Source organism: Callithrix jacchus, chromosome 2, assembly GCF_049354715.1.
Source record: "Callithrix jacchus isolate 240 chromosome 2, calJac240_pri, whole genome shotgun sequence".
In the NCBI taxonomy this organism is placed as follows: Eukaryota; Metazoa; Chordata; class Mammalia; order Primates; family Cebidae; genus Callithrix; species Callithrix jacchus.
In genome coordinates this window covers 103858705-103885036 of record NC_133503.1, presented here as the reverse complement: position 1 = coordinate 103885036, position 26332 = coordinate 103858705, and the positions used below count along the sequence as shown (strand labels likewise).

The 26332-nt window shown below is 33.9% G+C and overlaps 1 long non-coding RNA gene across 1 annotated transcript in view; it reads left to right on the top strand.

Annotated features, from left to right (window-relative positions):
- LOC118151438 (uncharacterized) overlaps positions 1-26332 on the top strand; it is a 63057-nt gene that overhangs the window by 23221 nt on the left and 13504 nt on the right. Inside the window, exon 4 of the long non-coding RNA XR_004739750.3 lies at positions 11946-12003. This is a non-coding gene — a long non-coding RNA (uncharacterized LOC118151438). The remainder of the gene's footprint in view (positions 1-11945; positions 12004-26332) is intronic.

Below are 26332 nucleotides of genomic sequence, written 5' to 3'. Positions count from 1 at the left end.
GAGAACTGTGGGGGACAATCTCTTTATGGGTCTCTTCTAGCTTCTGGTGGTTTGCTAACAATCTTTGGTGCTACTTGGCCCGAAATTGCATCTCTGCCTTTATCATCACATACCATTATCCCTGGGTGCATGCCTCTCTTTGTATCTACATTTCTTCCTTTTTATAAGAACATCAGTCATATTGGATTCAGGCATGCCCTAAATACTTTAAATTACTTTAATTATCTATAATTACTTCCAAATTAGGCAATATTTTGAGGTATTGGGGCTTAGGATTTCAACATAGGAATTTGTGGGCGGGGGGCACATACCAGAGCAGTTGGCAAACAACAATATGGGTCTGCCTGAACTAAGTAACGGAGAGAGGGGAGTAAAAGACAGCAGAAAATAGAAGAGACAGGATTTAGATTTTAAGAAAGAGAAACAAGGAAGCATCACTATTCCTCATTTAAGAATTATAATGGTTAGTAATATCATTCAGTCCAATATGATTTCTCATTGATTAATATATTTCTCTTCAGATTTTTAAATAAAATATACAATAAAACATATATGAAAGAAAAAAACTGTATTATATAACTAATATATTTTATAAAATATACAATAAAACATATGAAAGAAAAAACTGTATTTTATAACTAACCACACTGAAATTTATTTTCCATCTTTTGATTTAGATATTTGTTCAGTGGTTGTAATTAATCAACATCAGCTTCTTAGATTAAGTAAAACCTACCAACTATTCATAAAAGTTCCTGGTACTCTATAATGATTTTATTTATTATTTCAGCCCACATCTTTTTTTTTTTTTTTTTTTTTTTTTGAGACGAAGTTTTGCTCTTGTTACCCAGGCTGGAGTGCAATGGTGCGATCTCAGCTCACCGCAACCTCCGCCTCCTGGGTTCAGGCAATTCTCCTGCCTCAGCCTCCTGAGTAGCTGGGATTACAGGCACGCGCCACCATGCCCAGCTAATTTTTTGTATTTTTTTTTTTTTTTAGCAGAGACAGGGTTTCACCATGTTGATCAGGATGGTCTTGATCTGTTGACCTCGTGATCCACCCGCCTCGGCCTCCCAAAGTGCTGGGATTACAGGCTTGAGCCACTGCGCCCGGCCCTTTCTTTCTTTTGAGTTGTATACCAACATATCTACTGTCCACTGTATATCTATACTTGGTTATCTAGAAATATTCTCTTACTCAGCATGTCTAAAACTGGATTCAACATCCTCCTTCATAGAGCTGCTCTTTTGCAGCCTTTCTGTCCCAGCAAATATTACTACAATCAATTCATTCATGGAGGCAAAAATATGTTTTGGATATCTACTACAAGATAGGCAAATTTGTTTTAGGTACTAGTGATACAGCAATTTCAAAAGGAGACTATTTCTTGCCTTTAAAAATCTTACTGTCAAGGAATGTGGGTAGCAAGGAAAAAATAAAATAAATAAACAAGTAGGCAAGATCAATACAGATTGTGATAAATGCAATGAAGGAAATTAGAAGGATGGTATATGTAGTACAGTTAATCCACCTTTAAAAAGGTTGCATTGGGAACTGAAATGTGAATGATATATGCAGAGAGCCAGAGAAAGGGAATTACGTGCAGAAGGACCTTTAAAAGCACATCTATAAGGATAAATATGAGTTTGGCACTTTGACTGGAGATAAATGGACAAAGCGTCTAAAAGATAGTGAGAGAAGGATATAGTTTGAAATGGCATGTTAGAGATGAGTAGAGGCCAGGCTGTACTAGGCACAGAGGCCATAATAAGGAGTTAGAATGCTTTTCTTAAGAGTAGTGGACTGAGTTGGGATAGGGCCTTGAGAATGACAGCTAAGGGGTATAGGTTTTTGCATTTTTATTTTGAGAGGATAAAAATATTCTAAAATTGATTATGGCTGTGATTGCACAACTTTGTGAACATGTAAGAAAATTATTTGTACATTTTAAGTGGGTGAATTGCGTGGTATGTAAATTATATCTCAAAAAATTTATTTAAAAATCTAAAACAAGAATAGTGGGAAACAATGTAAGTTTGTGAGACACTATGTAAAAGTCTGATTCATTATATGAGACAATAATTGTCTGTTCTATGAATATATGCTCTAGTTGTGTAATTGTGAATGCTAGAAGACAAATTAGTAGGCTTCTGCAGTAGATAACGGAAGAAATAAAGATGGTGAATTAGAACAATGTTCACTGTGGATATGGATACTGGTATATATTTTGGAGGAAAACATGACATGTACTGATGATGATTTGATTTTAACTAGTCAAAGAGAGGAAGAAATCATGAAGTACTCCAGAATTTTGGCTTGAGCAATTGATAACGTTGCTCTTTATGGAACTGGCTAAAATATTAGGAGCATTTTTTAGGAAAATGACATGGTAAGGTTGAGATATATGAAACATCAAAGTAGATATATCAGATAGTTTGTATGTACACCTACGAGAGCATCCATGGCTGGAGATATAAATGTGTAATTAACAGAAAGTCATATATAATGAGATATACTGCCTGATTCTCCCTCATAGAAATATTTATTGACATCAGGGATGGGAGTGCTGGCAGCAGATAACCTCCTATAATCAGCACCTTCAGGGTCTGCTCTGCTAAAGAACATTCCTTCTCCCAAAAGCACACATTCCCAGAGCATCAAGTGTCAGTAACTGATCGCATGAAGACATAAAAGCTTGACCTCAGTATGACAACTCTAGGCCACTGTTGTCTGGTGTTTCCTATGGGGTTGATTTGTTCAACTTTTACTGCAGTTTGACTTTTTTTTTTTCTGCCCAATCCTACTTCTTGCCTTCCACAAGTGTTGATCCCTAATGAATATTTTGCATACCAAATTCCATCTCTGTGCTTGTTTCTGGAGAGCAACTCTGGAAATAACTCTTCAATAGATTTATTTGTGACAACATTGCCTTTGATGAGGAATTTTATGGAATAAGCTAGATTGAGGAAATGAAAAAAGAGAAAAAATGAAACAAAGAAGAGTATAAGAAATGAAAAGAAGATCAAACAAGACAAAGAAGAAGTGAGACAAAGATGAAAAGGGAAACGGAGTGGAGGGAAACGAAGAGGAGGGAAGGAAAGGGGAGGGGAGCGGAGGGAAGACTTACAGAATTAAGTCCTGGTCCAAGATTCAGAAAATTTAAGTTTTGAAAATGAAGAAAAAAAAAAACTCATGAAAAAGACACAATTCAGAAATAAGAGTAGAAAGAGCTAGCATCAGTGAAGCAATTACTCATGACATCAACATAAAAGATATTCTGTAACTTAATATACATCAACTTAATATATAGTCACCTTTTTACATGCATATTTTCTAAATGCATTTAATCTCACTAGTTGCACCTATTTACATTGTGTCTATCCTTTTACAAACCACCATCTTCTCTACACAGATCAAGCAGTACCATAGTAACTGGTCTCCATACCTCTGCATGTGTTCACCTGTAGTTCATTCTCTACAACCCAAAAGCATGTGTGATTTTATGAGTCTTTTAGAGTATTTTAATGTTCACAACAAAAGTGAGAGTATTGTACAAAGATTTCCCAAGTACTTACTGACCTTACATATGTATAACCTCCCCCATTATCAACATACCCCACCAGTGTGGTGTATTTGTTACAACTGATGAAACAACCTTGACACATTATTATCACTCAGAGTCCATAACATATATTAGGGCTCACTCTTGGTGTCACAGATTGGACAAATGCACAATGGCATATATCCATCATTACAATATCATACAAAATATTTTAACTGCCCTGAAAATCTTCTGTGCTCCATCTATTCAGCCCTCCTAACTTGCCTCCAATCTCTGCCAACCACTGATCTTTTACTATCGCCATAGTTTTACTTTTTCTAGAACATCATATAGTTGAAATCATACAATATTTAGTCTTTCCAGAAAAAGACTAAATATTGGCTTCTTTGGTTTCTTCCACTTCACAATATTAACTTAAGGTTTCTTCATATTTTTTAATAGTCTGATAGCTCACCTTTTTACTGTGGAATAATATTCTATTGACTGAATGTACCAACGTTTTTCTATTCATGGACTGAAAGATGTCTTGGCTGTTTTTAAGTTTGAGCAACTATGAATAAATCTGCTATAAGCCTCTGTGTTCTGGTTCTTGTGTATACATAAATTGATGTGTACCATATTTTTATATGATTATTTGTCAATTATATATGTTCTTCAATGGGTGGTATTTGTAAGTCTTAGGTCATTTTTTCTCTCTTTCTTTTTTTGAGGTGGAGTCTCACTCTATTGCCCAGGCTGGGGTGCAGTGGCATGATCTCGGCTTACTGCAACCTCCACTCCTGGGTTCAAGTGATTCTCCTGTCTCAGTCACCTGGTTAATTTTTGTATTTTCCATAGAGACAGGGTTTCACCATGTTAGCCAAACTGGTCTCAAACTCCTGACCTCAGGTCATCCACCTGTGTTGGCCTCACAAAGTGCTGGAATTACAGGCATGAGCCACCGGCCCCTTTGGCCATTTTTTTAATGGGTTGTTTTTGTATTGTTGAGTAATTAATTTTTAAATAGATATTTTAGATAACAGTACTTTATCAGATATATATTTTGCACAAGCCAGACTGTGGCTTGTCTTCATGCTTCCCACTTAATTGTCTTTTATAGAACAAAAGTTATTAATTTTAATGAAGTCATTCTTGTCAATTATTTCTTTCTTGGAAACACACATTTGGTATTATACTGTAAAAGTCATTGGCATACCCACAATCATCTAGGTTTTTATCTATGTTATTTTCCAAGAATTTTATAGTTCCATATTTTATATTTAAGTTTATGAACCATTTTAATTTTTCTGAAAGGTGTAAGGTCTGTCTAGATACTTTTTTTTTTGCATGTGGTTGTCCAGGTGTTTCAGAATTATTTGTTGAAAACACCACCTTTGCTCCATTGTACTGCATTCACTCCTTTGTCAAAGATCAGTTGAGTACATACACATATGTGTGGGCTTATTTCTGGGGTCTCTATGCTGTTCCACTGGTCAATTTGTCTACTCTTTTGCCAATATCACACTGTCTTGATTACTGTAACTTTATAGTAATTCTTAAATTTGGGTAGTCTCAGTCCTCTAACTTTGTTCTTCTCTTTAAATATTGTGTTGGCTATTCTAGGTCTTTTGTTTGTAAAAACTTTGGAACCAGTTTGTTGATATTCACTAAATAACCCACTCAGATTTTGACTGAGATTGCATAGAAGCTGCCGATTAATTTGTAAGGAACTGACAGAGCAATATTGAGTCTTCCCATCTATGAACGTGAAACATCTCTTCATGTATTTAGTTGAGCTCATTCATGAGATTTTGTAGTGTTTCTTACATAGATCATGTACAGATTTTGTTAGATTGATACCTAAGTGTTTAATTTGGGGGTTTTAATATAAATGGTTTTATGTTTTTAAATCCAAATTCCACTTGTTCATTGCTGGTATGTAGAAGAACGTTTGATTTTTGTGTGTTAACCCTGTAGTCTGCATACTTGCTTATTAGTTTCAGAGGCATTTTTGTAAATTCTTTCAAATATTCTACATGGATAATCATATCATTTACAAACAAAGACAGTTTTATTTCTTTCTTCCCTGCCTGTATATATTTTATTTCCTTGTATTGTTTTATTGCATTAGGACTTCTAGTACAATAATGAAAGGATTGATGAGAGGGGACATTCTTGCCTTGTTCCTGATCTTCTTGGGAAAGATTCTAATTGTTATCATTGAGTATGATATTAACCATAGGTTATTTCTTAAAGCCTTTTTTTGTTAATTTGAGAAAATTTATCTCTATTCCTAGTTTACTAGTAATTTTATTATAATTGAGTATTAAATGTTGTTAAATGCTTTTCTGCATCTATTTATATAATTATATGATTTTTGAACTATTTATATAATAAATTACATTAATTAATTTTTAAATGTTGAATCAGTCTTGTATACCTTGGATAATTTCCACTTGGTATAGTGTATAATTATTTTTGTACATAGTTGGATTGTTCCTTTAAATATTTTGTTGAGAATTTTTACATCTATGTTTATGAGAGATGCTGGTCTATAGTTTTTCTTTTTGGTAAAAAAAGATTGTCTAATTGATCTTTTCCAATAATCAACTTTTGGTTTTACCAATATTCTCTATTAATTACCTGTTTTTAATTTTATTGATTTCTGCACTGATTATTACTTTTCTTCTTCTTACTTGGGATTAATTTTTCTTATTTATCTAGTTTCCTAAGGTAGAAACTTAGATTAGTGATTTTAGATTAGTGATTTTTCTTATTTTCTAAAAATGTATTTAGTACGACAAATTTTCCTGTAAGCACTGCTTTTGCTGAATCTCACACATTTTCTACAGTATATTTTCATGTCCACCTAAATCTAAATATTTTAAACTTTTCAGAATATTTCATCTTTGAGCAATCTCATATTTACAGGCCTTTGTTTAATCTGTACACAGGAATTTTCTAGTTATCTTTCTACTGTAAATTTTTAGTTAATCCATTATTATCTGAGAGCAGACATTGTCTGATTTCTGTTTTTTAAATTTGTGAAGTTGTGTTTATTTATTTATTTTTGGCCCAGAATGTGGACTATGCTGATGAATGTTACATGTGAACTTCAGAAGAATATGTATTCTCTTGTTAGATATAGTGGTCTATAAATGTCAGTTGCATCCAATTGATTAATGGTGTAATTGAGTTCCACTAGTTGCCTGTTGATCTGTCTATTTCTGATGAGAGAATGTTACGGTGTCCAAATATGACTGTGGAGTTATCTACTTCTTGCAGGTATCAGTTATGGCTTGTTTAGTTTGACATTTTATTGTTAATATGCTCACATATTAAGAAGTTAGGTGTTCTTTATCATTATGTAATGCCCTTCTTAATCCCTGATAACGTTCCTTGCTTTCAAGTCTACTATATGTAAAATTAATATAGCTATTTCTACTTTCTTTTGGTTAGCATTTACATAGTATATTTTTCTTTATACATTTACTTTTAATCTATATGTGCCTTTAAAGTGGGTTTCTTATAGACAACATATAGCTGTCTTGTTTTTTGATCCACTCTGACAATCTTTGCCATTTAATTGGTGCATTTAGACCATTGATGTTGAAAGTGGTTACTGATGTGTTTATATTAATATCTATAATATTTATCACTATTTTCTGTTTGTTGCCCTCATCTTTGTTCCTAGTTCCTATTTTTTTCTTTTATTCTTTAATTGCTTTTGAGTTTTTAATTCATTTAGACCATTGATGTTGAAAGTGGTTACTGATGTGTTTATATTAATATCTATCATATTTATCACGATTTTCTGTTTGTTGCCCTCATCTTTGTTCCTATTTTTTCTTTTATTCTTTAATTGCTTTTGTTTTTAATTGAGCATTTTGTATTATTATTTGTATTATGTATTATTTAATTAAGCATTTTGTATTATTATTTGTATTATGTATTATTATTTAATTGAGCATTTTGTATTATTTAATTGAGCATTTTCTATTATTCTAGTGGTGCCTTAGAATAACAAAATGATCCTAAATCCTCTCTTTCATACCTTGTATTATTGGTGTCATTCATTTAACTTACATACACACACGTAAGATATATGCATAAGCATATATAATTAAATACAGTTTTGCTATTATTTTAAATACATCACAGCTGTTAGATCAATTAAAATAAGAAACAAGTCTTTATTTTAACTTTATTTATTTATTCTTCAGTGCTCTTCCTTTTGTAATGTAGGTCAAAGCTTCTGACCGGTATTATTTTTCTTCTCACAAAAAACTTTGAACATTTCATGAAATGCAGGTGTACCAGCAATGAACTCTTCCAATTTTTGTTTGCTTGGGAAAGTCTTTATTTCTCTGTCACTTTGCAGGATAATTTTGCATGGTACATAAATCTGGGTTTTTGTTTGTTTTGATTTTAAAACTTTAAATATTTCAGAACATTGTCTTCTTGCTTGCATGCTTTCTCAGGAGATGTCGAATGTAATTTTTATCTTTGTTCCTCTGCAGGTAAGGTATTTTTTTCTCTGGCTTACAATAAATTGTTTTATTTTATTTTTTATTTTCTTTCATTTGAAAATGATACGCTTCAGTGTAGTGGTTTTTTTTTTAAATGCTATTTGGCATCATCTGAGCTTTCTATGTCTATGGTTTTGTGTCTGACAAAAATTTAGGGAATTTCTCATTTGTTATTTCAATTTTTTTTCTGTTTCTTTCTTCTGATGTTCCAATTATGTGTAAGTTTTACTTTTTATAGTTATCCTGTAATTCTTGGATATTCTTTTATAATGTTTTTATGTCTTTGTTCTTTTTTCTTTAGTTTTGGAGACTCTTATTGTCCTATCTTAAACTTCATAGATTTTTTTTTTAAGCCATATACAGTACACTAAAAAGCTCCTCAAAGGCATTCATTACTTATGTTACAGTGTTTTTGATCTCTAGCATTTCTTTGTGCTTTTTCCTTAGGATTTCCATTTTTCTGCTTACATTGTCCATATGTTATTGCCTGCTATCTACTAGAACCTTAGCACGGTAATTATGGTTGTTTTAAATTCCTGGTCTGATAATTCCAACATACCTGCCATATTTTGTTCTGAGGCTTGTTCTTTCTCTTTAAATTATGTTTATTGCCTTTCAACATGCTTTGTAAATTTTTCTTGGTAGCTGGACATAGGTCTTTAGCAATATGGTGGTAAGGTGTTGAGGTCAAGGTAGGTGTTCTATAGTCCTATAATTAGGTGTCAGTCTTTTACTGAGCTAACACCTCTGAACTGTAAACTTCACAAGTACTTCTCAGTTTTCCTACCCTCTTAGGTGGGACTGGATGGCTAGAGTGGGCTGAAACTGAGTATTTTTCTTCTTTCCTGTGGAAGGCTAGAGTGAGCTAGAGTTGTTTATTTACTTTCCCATGGGACAATTAGGCCCTGATAATATGCCAGAAGGTTAGGCTGGTGTATTAGTGTGTTCTCACGCTGCTATAAAGAATACTACCCAAGACTGGGTAATTACAAAGGAAAGAGGTTTAATTGACTCACAGTTCCTCAAGCTTAATGGAAAGCATGTCTAGGAGGCCTCAGGAAATTTACAATCATGACAGAAGACAAAAGGGAAGCAGGCACCTTTTCGGAAGGCAGTAGGAGGGAGAGTGTGTGAGAACAAGGAATTACCACACTTTAAAACCATCAGCCCTCCTGAGAACTCCCTCACTATCATTAGAACAGCATGGGGAAAACAAACCCCATGATCCAATCACTTCCCTTTCTGGACACGTGGGATTTGCAATTCAAGATGAGATTTGGGTGGCGACAAAGAGCCAAACCATATTCAATAGGATTAACCTGCTCTAGTTTTCCCTGAGAGCAGGCCTTGTTAGGAAAAACAGAGAACACTGGCATATTTTCTTTTCCTTTTCTTTCTTTTTCTTTTCTGATCTTCACTGTGAGAACCTGGTAGAACTTCTAGAGATAAAACTTATAAGGGTAGTTGGTGGTGGTGTGTGACTGAGTCCTCCTGAAATGTTTAACTCTCAAATATGTCCACACAGGGCCTTCAGCACTCATCAATTAGAGCTCAGGGTATTTTACTCAAGTACTCCTTCCCATGAAAGTTTCTATTCCTGAGTCTTTGCTCTGTGAAGCCCTGAATACCTGTACTTCCTTGTCTGTCTCTCCCATCTTTAGGGTTGCAGTTTGCCCTGTGTCCTCCCCTCTCTTACAGATCCAAGAAAAGTTGTTAATTTTCTAGTCTGTTTCACTTTTTACTTGCTATTAGGACAGAGCGGCAACTTTCAAGCCTCCTACACGTGGAACAGGAAACTGTTTCTCAGCACTAAGTTTTTAATCACATAAACCCAACCATTTTACAACCTGAACATTTAATCCCCTTTAATAGCTTCCCAATGCTTTTAAATCAAAACCCATTACTGTGGTCTTCTTGGCTCTGAATGAAATGTCACTTATCTATCCTTTCAGCATGATGTTAGATGTCTTTCTTTTTTACTCACGGGTCTCTAGTTTCTGTGTTCATCTTTCAGTATCTGAATGCCTTGTTTCTTCCACCTAAGGATTTCAACATGTATTATTCATTCTTGCTTTAACAGTCTTTTGAAAATTACTAATTAACCTTCAAATATGTGTTTCAGATTTCTCCCTTAAGAACATAATTTCTATTCACCTAAGTTAGATAAGGACCTATGTTACGTGCATTCACTTTGCCATCTATTTTCTCCTTGTTGTATTTGTCCCAAACATGATTTAACATAGTTTGGATGTTTCTCTGAGACAGCTCTAAGCTCCATGAAAACAAGAGCTTTGTTTAATCCTAGTATTTTTAGGAGAGTGCCAAGGACAAAGTTGATGTTTCTTCAATGTTTATTGAATGCATAGATAAAAGAATGGCTATAACATTCTGTCTACACTAAGTAGATGATAATAATTGAACCAATTTCACACAATTTTCTAATTGATGGTTGAGACACAGTAACTTTTTTTATTCTCTTATATTTGCCCTTTACAAAGATCACTTTACTTATTCAACTTCTGTAAAATAATTAACTCTTAAGTTTCCCATCCTAAAATATTTTCCTTTGATTAATTAATCAAATTAGTTGTGTGTGATGATAAAAGGTAAGGAAATGATGTAATATTCAATGAAAAACTAGATTTGGAAAAGCAAATTTCTTCTAGATATGTGTATTTAAAATAAAACAGTGTACTACTTGCAACTCAATGCAGGTTAGAACAACTTTAAAAATATTTCTTTATTGTCATTTTTAAATGAATAAGTCATTTGAACTTCTCAAGGATGCCAGATAAAATTAAAGTTAAGTATTCATGAAATGTAGTCAACCCCTTCCCACTACCTCATACCCCTCCCCACATTAATATTTAAATGTTTAACCTGGAGCATTTCTTGAGAATAAATATTTCTTCTCCTAAATTTACAGTAAAAAATAGATTCTGTTGATATTGTGAATTTTAAAAGTGATGATACCACAAAATAATTAAATTAAATTAAGAAATACTGTCATTTTCCACATGGTTCTCTAGTTTGGTGACAACAGAGAAATCAGAGTTGAGATGGTCATAGAATGATTTTTATTCATGACTAAATAGATCTCCATGTATTAAAATGTACAATTAGCAAAGTTAATTTTATTAGTAACATTTTTTCAGACAATTGGGAACAACTGTAAAAGTATTGCTGATTAGATTAGAGCATTGCTTCTCCTTTGGAAACCTAAATGAGTGCTCTCTAACCTCCTCTATTTGTAAAAACTTCTCAAAATATGGCCAATTATGAGAACACAAAAACTAAGTTATCATGAGAGTATATTCCATAAATGCATTCAGCATGATAATGTATCACACAACGCAACAGTATCCCTTTCTTGGTTGTAGTATTTAATTTTTGAATTAGAACCAAGTAATATTAAACACTCCTTGCATTGAGCATATCATTCCCATAGTGTATGTGTGATTATAATCAAATGTTGCTGCTTCTTATAGTAAGAATATTGAAATTATTTGGTGGAGAAACAGTGTTTATCTGGGGAAAGGCTCTTGTATTATTTTGGGTTAGATGGTCTAAAAGCAGTCAAAACTTAAATTGGTTAAAAGCAGTAGGGCCTATTTGTAATTTCTGAAGTGGTTTAAACCAAGAGTCCCCAATCCCCAGACCACTGAACAGCTTATTAGAAACCAGGCCATGCATATTTACAGCCACTCCCCATCGCTTGCGTTACTGAGTTCCACCTCCTGTGGATCAGCAGCAGCATTAGATTCTCCTAGGAGCATGAACCCTATTGTGAGCTGTGCATGCAAGGGATCTAGGTTGTGCACTTTTTAGGATAGTCTAATGCCTGATGATCTGTCACTGTTTCTCATCAACCCCAGATGTGACCATCTAGTTGAAGAAAAACAAGCTCAGGGCTCCCACTGATTCCACATTATGGTGAGTTGTATAATCATTTCATTGTATATTATAATGTAATAATGATAGCAATAAAGTGTACAATAAATGTAATGTGCTTGAATCATCCCCAAATCATCTACCCCCTTTACCCTGGCCCATGGAAAATTTGTCTTTCACAAAACTTGTCCCTGGTGCCAAAGGGGTTGGGGACTACTGGTTTAAACCCATGTTGAATATTAACCTTCCTAATTAAATTTTAGTGAGTTGCTAAACTACTTAGTAAATGTTGGCAAAATGTGCCTCACACATATCGAAAATCACACCAAAGTCGAATTGAGAAATGAAAGACAGATTTATAAACATTCTGGGAAAGACTGGTGACGTTGAAAGTGAATGAAAAGAAACATTGATTATAGCATTTCACTATCACTGGAAGCAGATGGGACTCCATTGGTAGAGAGAATGATAAGTAACTATGCATTTACCTTTTATTTATTTATTTCTGGTTGTTGTTGTTTTGTTTTATGGATACTGTCATTCCTGGGTGGCATAAAATATTCTGTCTGACTGAATAAATTATACTCAACATGTCTCCTATATTTCTAATGTTTCAAATGCACAGAAATTGCTGAGGTGGCATATAGATGTAATTGATTCTATTCTATGTGATTTAAAAAGTCTAATATTTGGGAGAAGAAATGAAATATAGCTTTACAAAACATTAAACATTATGTCTAAATAGTCCTCTTTCTCTCAAGATCAAATTGCTCTGGGATTATAATTATATTTCTTGGCATTTTTGAAATGACGCAAAGTTATATCTGAAAATATAACTATCCGAAAAATGAGTAGCAATCAATACAATGTTAATTCTGGCGTTATATAACCAATTTATCAAACAGCCTGGTTAATATGATTTGTTAAAATGTGTTTCTTATGGTTTTTGTTTTTCTAACTATGCTATTTAATTCATTTAGAATCTGTCATGTCTTCCCATTACTGTCATCTCTGACAGATCCCACTATGACTGATACACACACACACACACAATGCAGTAGAGTTAAGATTAATGAAAAACTTCACTCCCACTTCTGTGCTTTCACCTTAATATGCTTGGAAGAATGATAGGCCTGCCCCAAACAGACCCAAGGCAAAGGTATAAGAGAGGTACTATATACAAGTTGATTATACCTTATCTAAAATGCTTGGAAAAGAAGTGTTTTGAATTTTCGATGTTATTTTTTTATTTTTGGGGGGTGGGGAGGACAGAGTTTTGCTCTTGTTACCCAGGCTGGAGTGCAATGGCATGGTCTCAGCTCACTGCAACCTCCACTTTCTGAGTTCAAGGAGTTTTCCTGCCTCATCCTCCCAAGTAGCTGGGATTACAGGCATGTGACAACATGCCTAGCTAATTTTTTTTTTTTGGTATTTTTGTAAAGATGGGGTTTCACCATGTTGGCTAGGCTGGTCTTGAACTCCTGACCTCTGGTGATCCACCTGCCTCAGCCTCCCAAAGTTCTGGGATTACAGGCATGAGCCACTGTGCCCAGCCAACTTCAACTTTTATAACAGATTTAAGCATACACATGCAGATTTGGTACATGGGTAAATTGCATGATGCTTTGGCTTGGGGTTCCTACAATATCATCTTCAAGGCAGTGAGCATAGTACCCAACTGGTGGCTCTTCAGCCTATGTCCCTGCTCCCTTTCTCTTCCATCTACTGGTCCCGAGTATCTATTGTTCCCATCTTTAGATTCATGTACATTTAGTGTTTAGTTCTCAATTACAAGTGAGAACGTGTGATATTTGGTTTTCTGTTCTTGCATTAAGTGTCTCAGAATATTGGTCTCCAGCTCCATTCATGTTGCTGCAAAGGATATTATCTTGTTCTTTTTAATGGCTGCATGGTATTCCATGACATATATCTATCACATTTCTTTTCCAGTTCACTGTTGATGGCACCTAGGTTTATTCCATGTCTTTGCTATTGGGAATAGTGTTGCAATGAACATACAGGTGCAGCGTTTTTTGGTAGACTTAATTATTTTCATTTGCATATATACTTATTAGTGGGATTTCTGGATTAAGTAGTAGTTTTAAGTCCTTTGAAAAATCTCCAGACTGCTTTCCACAGTTAAGCTAGTTTGCATTCCAACCAGAAGTGTGTAAGCATTTTTTTTTCTCTGCAGCCTTGCCAACATGTGTTGTTTTCTGACTTTTTAATAATCACATTCTGACTCATATAAGATGGTATTATATTATAGTTTTGATTTGCATTTTTCTGATGATTAGTGATGCGGAACATTTTTTCATATGTTTGTGGGCCACTTGTACATCTTGTTTTGAGAAGTGTCTGTTCAAGTCCTTTGCCCATTTTTTTAATTGAAGTTTTTGTTTTTAGTTGATTTAAGTTCCTTGAAATTCTGGATATTAGACTTTTTTCAGATGCAAAGTTTGAGAATATTTTCTCCCATTCTGTAGGCTGTTTACTCTCTTGGTAACTTGACATTCAGAAGCTCTTTAGTTTAATTAGGTCCCACCTGCAAATTTTTAAATGTTTTCTTGATACTTATCATCCTCATTAAGAATGATTTTTATCTTAGAAGTTTCCCTTTGCTTTAATAGACTGACATGATTTCTTGTTCTGTTATAAATGCATGCTGCTCTAGTCCTCCAAAAAGCCCATCACACATTTTCTCAATGTATAGACACTCTTTCTACACTGTTAACACAGTCATCTTTCTTGTCACTATTAACATGATCACCTTGTTTTAGAACCATTTCTGCTATTTCACTGTAAGTCAATGAATAAACAACTGTAGCCTAATTATTAATGTTAAAAACATCTTGAATATCCATTTCTTCCACCTTACAGATGGACTCTGAAGGTATATTTTTGGCATATATAGGGAAGTCAAGCATCATTTTCCCCCTCACTTGACATACAGTGACATACAGAATCTTTCAAAATCACCACTTTAATTATGGTAAAAACTGAACATAGTTACAGGCCAGAGATTGTGCCAGATATGCACAATTGTGTCTGTATCATCTGCAACAACACATATGGCCATCCTTTATGCTAAACTCCATTGAAAACCTTCCATACGCACACCTCTGTTCACTGCTCCTAGCATGCTGTTCAATAAATTATTTATATATTTACTCTTCACTAATCTCAGATACTTTGGTCACATGGATAAATTAATAAAGCCACATTTGGGGGAATATACATAACATAAATTTTTTTTTAATTATTCACAGAGTTTTAGCTGAGAGATTGGCAGAATAGTTGTCAAGTAATAATAAAATTTTATAGCTGTCATTCAGTTTTGCTTTCCTACAGTAAGCATGAGCCACAGATACAAAATGTTTATGAGACTAGTTAGAAAATATATTTCTGGTGATGCTTGCCTTTTTGTTAAAATAATAATGAACTGGTAAGAAAGTCACTTCTCACAAACAGTGAGGATGCATGCCATTGTGCACCACAGCAAGTTTACCCCTATGCATACCTGCTGTGTTAGCACATCCCAGAACAATTAATCTGTCCTTGGCATTAATTCCTGTAAAAGGTGTGTCATTGGCTGTAGTCAGTGTCTTTTTGAGGCAATAATGACAAATTAGTGATGTTCCAGCAGCATTATAAACTTGTTATGACATCAGATTTTCATCAGCAATAACCCTGGTACACTCTTCAATGAATGTATCTATTGTTTCATGATCAGCAGATACTTTATCACCATTCATCTTTAAAAATGTAATGACATGTCCTTTGTTAAATTTCTCTGCAACCAGCCTGTTGAATATTTACAGCTCCCTTCTATTTTCAGCTCAGCATGATAGATCTTTGCCTATTACATGATCAGCATACCATTAAGTGTCTTATGTGTGATGCTGATGGATCTACTCTTTTAGTACATGATAGATATCTTCATTTGTTCCTTTATATCATAGTTTTCTATTTTTCATTAACTTCCGTTCCTTTCAGCATAGACCTTCAAAAATATGTCTTTCTCTTTCTTCAGATCATATATAGTGGTGATTCCAAGACTGTTCTCTTCTGTAAGATGTTTCTCACAACACCATCCAGTTTCTCCAATACCTTGACTTTTTATGCTATAGATAAACAGAAATGCTTCCTCTTTTTTTAATCACTGTTACTCCTAGGAATATCTACAGGCCTTTTTGTTATTTTCAACAATATCCTTATAACACAGGGAAGAAACTAAGCAAAAACACACAGTGTATATATGTGTTGGCCCCCTGTAAGGTACTGTGGAACCTGTCATGGTGTGCCTCGTGCGCTTGTGCACCAGCCAAAGGTGCATGTGCATTTTTTTGTGTGTGTGCTTGCATATGGGAGTCTGGTATGTGCAGAGAAGATATATCACAGCTGAAGGGAGTTGTGAGAGTCTTTCTGTCCTTGGCGATGCTGAGTAAATTCTGTATTGAGCACCACCATTTTGAATAAAATTTGTCACTTAAGTTCAGGTGAGAAATTTCCATTTGTGGCATCAGGTTGGTGCTCAAACACTTCAGAATCTTAGAGCTTTTTGGATTTCACATTATCAGATTATGGATTCTCAGCCTATACTATAAATCCATATATTTATAAGTTATAAGTCAAGGTTAATGTTAAATAGAATATGTTTTTTGAGAAATACAATTTATTAATGAGAAAATAGAAAAATATGTGTAAAGTTGAGTCTTTTATATCAGAAAAAAATCAAAATACCAAAGACAACTGAGTTGGTTGTTTCACAAATTTAAGTATTAGGTTTATAGGCTGGTGAGGTTTGAATGGAAAATAAATAAATAAATGTAATCCATAAATTAATATATAGTTATTCCATTAAAAGTTTACTATGCTGTTTTAATCAAGATTTTTATAATTGGCATTCTATTGGCAGGGATAACCAAAAGGATTCAACAGTTATAATTATATTCAATCATATATGCAATCAATATTTAAATTGATTTTACTTAAAGTAATCTTATTTAAACAAAAGTTAGTTTTGATATAAATATAAAAGATATATGTTTTCAAAACAATTGTATTCTTCTAAAAATTTAAATTTGTCTATTCAAATAAAATGCAAATACAAATTATATTTAATTCATGCTGATATTTAGCTCAAAATTTCTTAAACAACTGACCTTTTTCTTAGTTTGAATATTTTTTATTTAATATTTTATTATATTTTGTTTGCTTCTTTAAAAATATTTAATATTTTCATTTCAGCATTCACTATCCATGCAGTTGCTAATGTACTCAATTTTTGCCATGTTTCATGCCTTTACAACTGGACCTACAAATATAGAGCAGTATGAATTATAAAATATGGCAAAATTTTCCTCAGCCAAGCAAAATTGTTTTAAAAAATGTGCCGATTGATGACCAACTCTGGAAAATAAATTACTACATAAGAAAAACAAATTTAAACAAAGAAAATAGATGCTCTGACATTACTGAGAATGTTGAAAATAAAAGTTTTTTTTTTTTTTTTTTGAGACGGAGTTTCGCTGTTGTTACCCAGACTGGAGTACAATGGCACGATCTCGACTCACTGCAACCTCCGCCTCCTGGGTTCAAGCAATTCTCCTGCCTCAGCCTCCCGAGTAGCTGGGACTACAGGCGCGCACCACCATGCCCAGCTAATTTTTGTATTTTTAGTAGAGACGGGGTTTCACCTTGTTGACCAGGATGGTCTCGATCTCTTGACCTCGTGATCCACCCGCCTCGGCCTCCCAAAGTGCTGGGATTATAGGCATGAGCCACCGCGCCTGGCTGAAAATAAAAGTTTTTAGGCAATAATATTTTGGCACTTATGCTGCATAAAAGAAATTAATGAGTTGATGTATTTTCTCTTCCATAAGCATCTGTCAATGAAATTTACTCTCACTCCAAAACAATTCCTAATCTCAATAACATAGATAGTGGCATAACAGATACCTTTTTTTTTGGAGACATGAATCAAGACATGTGGAGTTGTTTCCCTGGAGATCTTACAGATTTCAGTCACTAAAGCCACTGAGGTGTGCTATGCCACCCTTGATCTCTGGACATGAGTGAAAAGGCACTCGTGTTCTTAAATACATTTTTGTAATGTACTAAATACTGTTGCTTTGCTTATGATATGTATACCCTCCAAAGCATGTAGCTCATTACAGCATTCTTTCTTGTCCAGATCTAACAAGCAAATAATTGACAGGTGGAAAGAGAAGAGAGCCCCATTCATTCAGCTCATACACTCCTCTCTCTGACCAAAAGAATTGAATAAAACCAATACCTTGCTTTTTTATATATTTTAGTAAAAAAATAAGTAAATGTTCTATACAGCATGACAATAAGTAGCTGACAAGGGCCTAAACTGAATGACCAGTTCTGTAGCCCATATTGCATGATTTCAGAGAAAGAGCAGTAACGGTGATAAGATCCTCATAATGATCAGAGTAAAGAGTGACTGAAGTAGAATAGTGGAGTGGGTTGTCCCCTCAAACATGTATTATGGGGCATGACAGGATGATGATTGGCTTCAGAGGTTAATAGTAACTTTTTTTTCTCTGAGAAAGGCCTGTTTTCACTTAAAGTCAGCAGGCATGAAAACTATTCAAGAGTAAGCCTGCAATGAAGATGATTAATAATGGAAGGGGTATACTAGAAGGAAGGATATCCAATTGAGATGAAGAAAAGGTATAGGAAACAGGAAAGGAAGAACTATTAGGAAATAATAGAACAGGGCATGTTCTTGAAAGGCAGCAAATGATAGAGTTGATGTTTGAACCCAGTGTTGGTCTAAAACCTATGTCCCTCACTTTTGCACTGTACAGAACACTGGGAAGGATACACTTGTGGTTTTATACCAAGAACAAGTGTCATGTGGCATATGCTTTCAAGATATAAAAATTATATATAGCACTTATATGGTAAGTGCAGAGTGGGAATAGTAAATATTTAAATAACAACATCGTGGTATGTTTTAAAGGAAACTAGACTCTTCCTACTTGTTTAAATGTATTTCCTCTGTACCTTTTTTACTGATGCCTATAACTTTAGTGTTATTTCATCCTTTAGTTTAGGGCAATGCTTCTCAAATATTTGTATACTTCACAATCACCTAGGAAATTTGACTTTAAAAATCTATCCCTGGACCTTAACCTGAAAATTCTATTTCAGAAACATTGATTTAAACAACATTCTCTCAAATAATTTCCTATAAAGAGAAATAATTAAAGTGGTATTAATACTGTGGAACATTAGCTAAATAAAGATAAATAATTAAGGTGGTATTAATATTGTGGAACAATAGCTAAAATTTGGTCCTGGAATGAATGAACTTTTATTAAAAAGATAAGATCAGAAATAGTTCAAGTAAGGAAAACTGCCAGGCAAAGTCAGGATGAAACAGTTATGAGTTATGGGGAGTACATTTGGAGGTGCAAGTTAGAGCCTAGTAGAGCCAGTCAGAGGATGGTGAATTCACAATTTAGTCATGTGAAGACTAGCTATTCCTCTTCTTTCTGTAAATGATTGCTTTGTTATATGGTGAGATAGCACTTCCTAGCAAATAGAACACATTCGATATTTTGCCAAAGTTGTCTGCAAGGGCTGCGCTACTCCATAGCAAATATGATATTCAACTTAGTCATATGCTTCAAATCTGTGGGAAAGTATGCATTCAGAAGCAATTCATCATGCACATCTGCAACAGTGTTGCAATTTAATATAAGCAGCTTATATTATTGATGAAAAATTCTTGACTATTAAAAAACTCTTTGCTTTAAAAATAAATTTTATCATGAAATTCAATCCAGATTTTATTTTACTGTTTTCTTTAATGGAGGATTTGTATTTTATTACAGAGTAAAATGGATAGAAAGAATATAATAATTAGGTTTTGGGTGAGGAAAAAATTGGCAATACACAAAATCAATAAAAAGCAAGAAGAGAAAAAAGTTAATTATTTAATGCCTAACATAATCAGCATTAAATCCAATTCCATAGTAAGTAAAAAGAGTGACATTTAATATCATTCAGTGAAGATGACTTTATCAGTTCTGAGCCAAAATGAACAGGAAAATAAACAGCTCTAAAAAGATAAAAGCAAAACAGATGCAGTTGCTGTCAAGATCTATACTGTACTAGGTTAGGCTGCTGGCTCCTTGCCCTGCTCCAACGTTAGAGATGCCACAGAAGAAAAACACTTTTGGATGGATTCAAAGAATGAACATAAAAACCATGATTATTCCCTGAAGAGGGAGAGGACAGCCTGAGGTGTAGGAGGATAAGAAGCCACTGCCAAATACCTTTTCTGTTTGACACACTGCTGTTGATGCATTGCCTGCCCTCATCTGTGTGATACAGCAGACCAATTTCTCAAATAAAAGTAGAGATACCATTTGACCTAGCACTACCACTATTGGGTATCTACCCAAAAGAAAATAAATCATGACCAAAAAGATATCTGAACTCATATATTAATCATAACATTACTTATAATAGCAAATGTAGAATCAATCCAACTGTCTATCAATAAATGTTTGGATAATAAAAATATGGTGTGTGTGTATGTGTTTGTACATATATGTATCATGGAATACTACTGAGTCATAAAAAAGAATAAAATCATGGTTTTTTTTTTGCAACAGCATGAAAGCAACTATAAACCATTATCTTAAGTGTAATAACTTACTAACTAAAGTCAAATACTGCATGTTCTTATTCTTATAAGTAGAAGCTAAGTAGTGGAACATATGGACATTGGGAGTAGACTAATAAACACTGGAAACTCAGAAGGGTAGGCAGAAAGGGAAGAGAAATTATTAAATAAGTACAACATACACTATTCAGATTATAATTACACTAAAATACCAGACTTTAACACAATATATCCACATAACAAAACTTCAATTGTACCCTCTAAAGCTGTACATTAAAATTCAACTAAACCCAGAGTTATAGGGGAAAGTGGATAATATCAGGACCACCTTTTGCAAGCAAAAGGTCCTATTGCTTGTAGCACATAAAGCCAATCTCTGAGACAATGAGTATTGCCAGGGAAGAAAGGCTGTATTCAGGTGGTGTCAGCTGGAAGCTGAGAAATAAGTCTTAAATGGGGGAAAACAGAAATTAGGGAGGGGCAAGAAAGCAATCATGATGGGTGAGGGATCTGACATCTCATTGTCTGCAGTGATCTGGTGAGTTTCAGTCTCTTGATACTATCTTGGAGAACTCAGACTTACTTTCCTGCAAAAAAGAACTCAGATAATACAAATTTAAGTTTCAACCTTTAAGAAAGGGAGGGCCAATTTATATGTTTATTCAAAACCCATAAACATCAGTCATATTCGAAAATTGGGCCAGTTTCAACATGATGTTAAATTGCCCTTGAGCATCTTGACTTTCTGTCCTTTACACATTAAAAGCAGTGGGTAACTTGAGGAAAGCAAGAAAATTTCTCAGAAGAGAGGGATACCAAGGGCAAAGAAATATAGTATTTCCTTTCAGATCAGGTTTATGTATTAAAGAGAAAAGAGGGAGCAGGAAAGGGAATCAGGAACAGGCTATGGGGACTTAGACTCTCCAATCTGAATTACAAATCCTTAAATCCACATCAGTTGAGTCAGAATGATTTTATTTTGCTTACCAGTATATATTACCCACAAGGATACATGATGATCCAAGGAAAAATAAACTGACAGCTAACCAAAAACAAAGAAATAGAAATATAGATATAGATATATACACACACATACATGGGTATACTCAAACAGTACATATATACACATAAAATCTGTGTAATGAAATGTATGTATTATATATTCCCCACACATGGAATGAGAGCTCACTTCTAATAAACGAGGTAACACACTGACTATACATCATCTACTATAACACATTATCTATTATAAGATAACTACTTATAATAGATAATGGACAGAAAAATTAAGGATGTTTAAAGCATAATATGTATTTCCAAAGAAAGGAGATATCAATAACATAAAACAGTAAAACTATTATATAAAGTAGATAAAATATTGTTTAAGAAAAATGTAATAGTTAAGGAAGTATAGCTTAGGAAACTAGGAAAGAAATTTGAGATATTCTTGCATAAAGCACTGGTAAGAAAGAGATGAAACATAAAAGAAAAAAAGAGATACAGGAGAGGGAATGATATATTTCATTTTGTTGTTTTAAGATTTTTTTAATTTATGGTTTATTTTTGAAGCATATTATTCAGTATATATATTTTTTCCAACATGTCCTCAATGATCACCCTTATTGTTGCATATTGCTGAATTTCCTTTTTAAAAGAATAAATAGTATTTCATTATGTGTATATTACACATTTTCTTTATCAATTATCTATCAATGAATATTTAGTTTATTTCCTTACCTTGGCTATTATGAATGGTGCTGCAATGAAAACAGGAATATTAATATCTCTTATATATAAATATATATGTATATATATACACACATATATGCATATATATATTTTATTGCACTTTAGGTTCTGGGATACATGTGCAGAACATGCAGGATTGTTGCATAGGTACATACATGGCAATGTGGTTTGCTGCCTCTGTCCCCGTTACCTATATCTGGCATTTCTCCCCATGTTATCCCTTCCCAACCTCCTATCCCCCATTGTTCCTCCCCTATTTTCCCAAAACAGACCCCAGTGTGTGATGCTCCTCTCCCTGTGTCCATGTGTTCTCATTGGTCAACATCTGCCTATGAGTGAGAACATGTGGTGTTTTATTTTCTGTTCTTGTGTTAGTTTGCTGAGAATGATGGTTTCCAGATTCATCCATATCCTTACAAAGGACATGAACTTATCGTTTTTTATGGCTGTATAGTATGCCACGGTGTATATGTGCCACATTTCCTTGTTCAGTCTATCATAGATGGGCATTTGGGTTGGTTGCAGGTCTTGCTATTGTGAACAGTGCCGCGATGAACATACATGTGCATGTGTCTTTATAATAGAACGATTTATAATCCTATGGATATATACCTAGTAATGGGATTGCTGAATCAAATGGAATTTCTATTTTTAGGTCCTTTAGGAATTGCCACACTGTCTTCCACAATGGTTGAACTAATTTATACTCCCACCAACAGTGTTAAAGTGTTCCTATTTCTCCACATCCTCTCCAGCATCTGTTGTCTCCAGATTTTTAATCCTGATTTCCATTATTTTGAATAAATACCAATAAGTGGGATTGCTGGATCATGATAGTTTTGTATTTAATTTTAATTTTATAAAATTAAAAATAAAACGTGCATATTGTTTTCCATAGCAATTGCAGTTTTGCATTCCCACAGATTTAATTCAAAGAAGACTATGTCAGAGCATTTAGTAATCAAATTTTCAAATGTCAAGGATGAAGAAAGGATTCTAAAAGCAGCAAGAGAAAAGAAATAAATTACATATAGTGGAGCTCCAATGTGTCTGGAAGCAGAATTTTCAGTGGAAATCTTACAGGTCAGGAGAGATGCATGACATATTTAGTGATGAAAGAAAAAATCCTTTACCCTAGAATTGTATGTCCAGCAGAAATGTCTTTTAAGCATGAAGGAGAAATGAAGGCCTCATAGACAAATAAAAGCTGAAAGATTTCATCAAGACCAGACCTGTTCCACAAAAAAAATGCTAAGGAAGTTCTTTAATGTTAAAAGAAAAGGATAATTATGTGCAAGAATAAATCACCTGAAGGTACAAAACTCACAGGAAAACTTGGAATAGATTAACACTGTAATTGTGGTGTGTAAACTTCTCTGACTTAAGTAGAAAGACTGAATGATAAACCTATCAACAACAACTATGACAACTTTTCAAGACATAGACATTGCAATAAAGAACAAAAAGTTAAAAGTGGGGTGACAAAGTGTAAAAATTTTATTATTTTTCTTTTTGCATGTTTGTTTATGCAATCAGTGTTAAATTGTCATCAGGTTAAAACAATGGTTGTAAGATAGTGTTTGCAAGCCTCTTGGCAACCTCATTGAAAAACACAACAGGTACACCAAAAAAATTCAAAAAAGTAATGCATGCCACCAAAGAAAATCACCTTCACTAAAAGAAAGTAAGGAAGGAAAGATGGAAGAGAAGACCACAAAACAGTCAGAAAATAAATAACAAAATGGGAGGAGTGAATTCCCACTTACCAATAATAACATTGAATGTAAATGGATTCAGGTCTCCAATAAAAAGCCATAGAATGGCTGAATGCATGAGAAAAACAAGACCCAATGAGCTGTTGCACAAAAGAAATGCACCTTACCTATAAAGATGCATATAGATTGAAAATAAAGGAATGGAAAAAGATACACTGCATAGCAATAGAAATGACAAAAGAGCTGGAGTCCCTATGCTTATATCACACACAATAGATTTCAAGACAAAAACTGTAAGAAAAGACAAAGAAGGTCATTATACAATGATAATGGGATCAATTCATCAAGAGGATATAACAATTTAAAATATATATAAACCCAGCCCTGGAGAACCCAGATGTATAAAGCAAATATTATTAGAGCTAAAGAGAGAAATAGACCCTCCATACAAAAATAACTGGAGACTTCAACACCACAGTTTCAGTATTGGAGAGATTTCCCAGGCAGAAAATTGACAAAGAAACATGGGACTTAATCTGCACTGTAGAACAGATGGATCTAATATATATTTATAGAGCATTTTATCTAATACCTTCAGAATACACATTTTTCTCTTTAGCACATTAATTATTCTTAAGGATAGACCATATGTTTGATTACAAAAAAAGTCTTCAAACAATGAGAAAATTAAAATAATATCAAGCATCTTTACTGACCACAATGGAATAAAACTACAAATCAATAACAAGAAGAATAAACAAAACTATACAAATACATGGAAATTAAACAATATGCTCTTGAATGATCAATGGGTCAATGACAAAGCTAAGAGGGAAACTCAAAATGTTTTGGAAATAAATGAAAATGGAAACACAACATACCAAAACCTCTGAGACATAGCAAAAGCAGTATTAAAAGGCAAAATTTAAGCTATAAGTGCCTACATCTAAAAAGAAGTAAAACTTTAAATAAATAACCTAATGATGCAACTTAAAGAACTAGAAAAACTAGAGTAAATCAACTCCAAAATTAGTAGAAGAAAATAAATTGTAAACATCACAGTAGAAATAAATGAGTTTGAAATGAAGAAAACAATACAAAATAGTAGTGAAACAATAAGTTGATTTTTTGAAAAATAAACAAAATTAACAAACCTTTAGCCAAAGAAAAAATAAAAAAAGATCCAAATAAATAAAATCATAGATTAAAAAAATTAATATTACAATTGATAGCACAGAAATATAGAGGATTATTAGTGGCTGCTATGAGCAACCATATGCCAATAAACTGGAAACCCTAGAAGAAATGGATAAATTCCTAGACACATATACACTACCAAGATTGAACCATGAAGAAAACTGAAAAAAACAATAAGTAATGAGATAAAAGCCATAATAAAAAGTCTCCCAGCCATCTTTGATCGCTAACATCTCGGGATTGCAGCTCCCAGTGAAAGTGCAGAGAATGAGAGGACACCACACTTTCAGACAAATTTTTGTCGCTCACAGAGCAGAAGATTCCCAGTGGAGGAGCCCCATGGGTCGCCAGCGCGACTCTTGTGGCCAGCGCAGTGGTTTTGCCAGCACCTCAGTGCGGCAGCTCTTGGTGCAGAGTAAACAGGACTGGTTCCCCTTCTGACCAACGTTTGGAGCTCCAGAAAGGCACAGTCGCCTATCACGGACTCAAGAAGAAAGCCAGACTGGAGATTCTTGGGCAGAAAAGTACCATCAGTCTTAACGCCACTGTTTTGGCCGGCATAGTGAGTTGTTCATAATTTGGCCCTGGGAGTTAACAACTTGGACGTCCACTCAGAGACCTAATTTGAAAGTTGGTAATTACAAAGATGACAGGTGGATAAATTTACAATGATGGGAAGAAAGCAGTGTGAAAAGGCTGAGAATACTCAAAATCAGAATGCCTCTCCCTCTAAAGAGGATCACAGTTCCTCATCAACAAGGGAACAAGGCTTGATGGAGAACAAGTGCATCCCATTAACAGAATCAGGCTTCAGAAGGTGGATAATAAGAAACTTCTGTGAGTTAAAAGAACATGTTGTAGCCCAACGTAAAGAAACTAAGAACTTTGAAAAAAGGTTTGACGAAATCCTAATGAGAATAGACAATTTAGAGAGGAATATAAGTGAATTAATGGAACTGAAGAATACAATATGGGAACTCCAAGAAGTATGCACAGTTTTAAACACTCGAATTGATCAAGCAGAAGAAAGGATATCAGATGT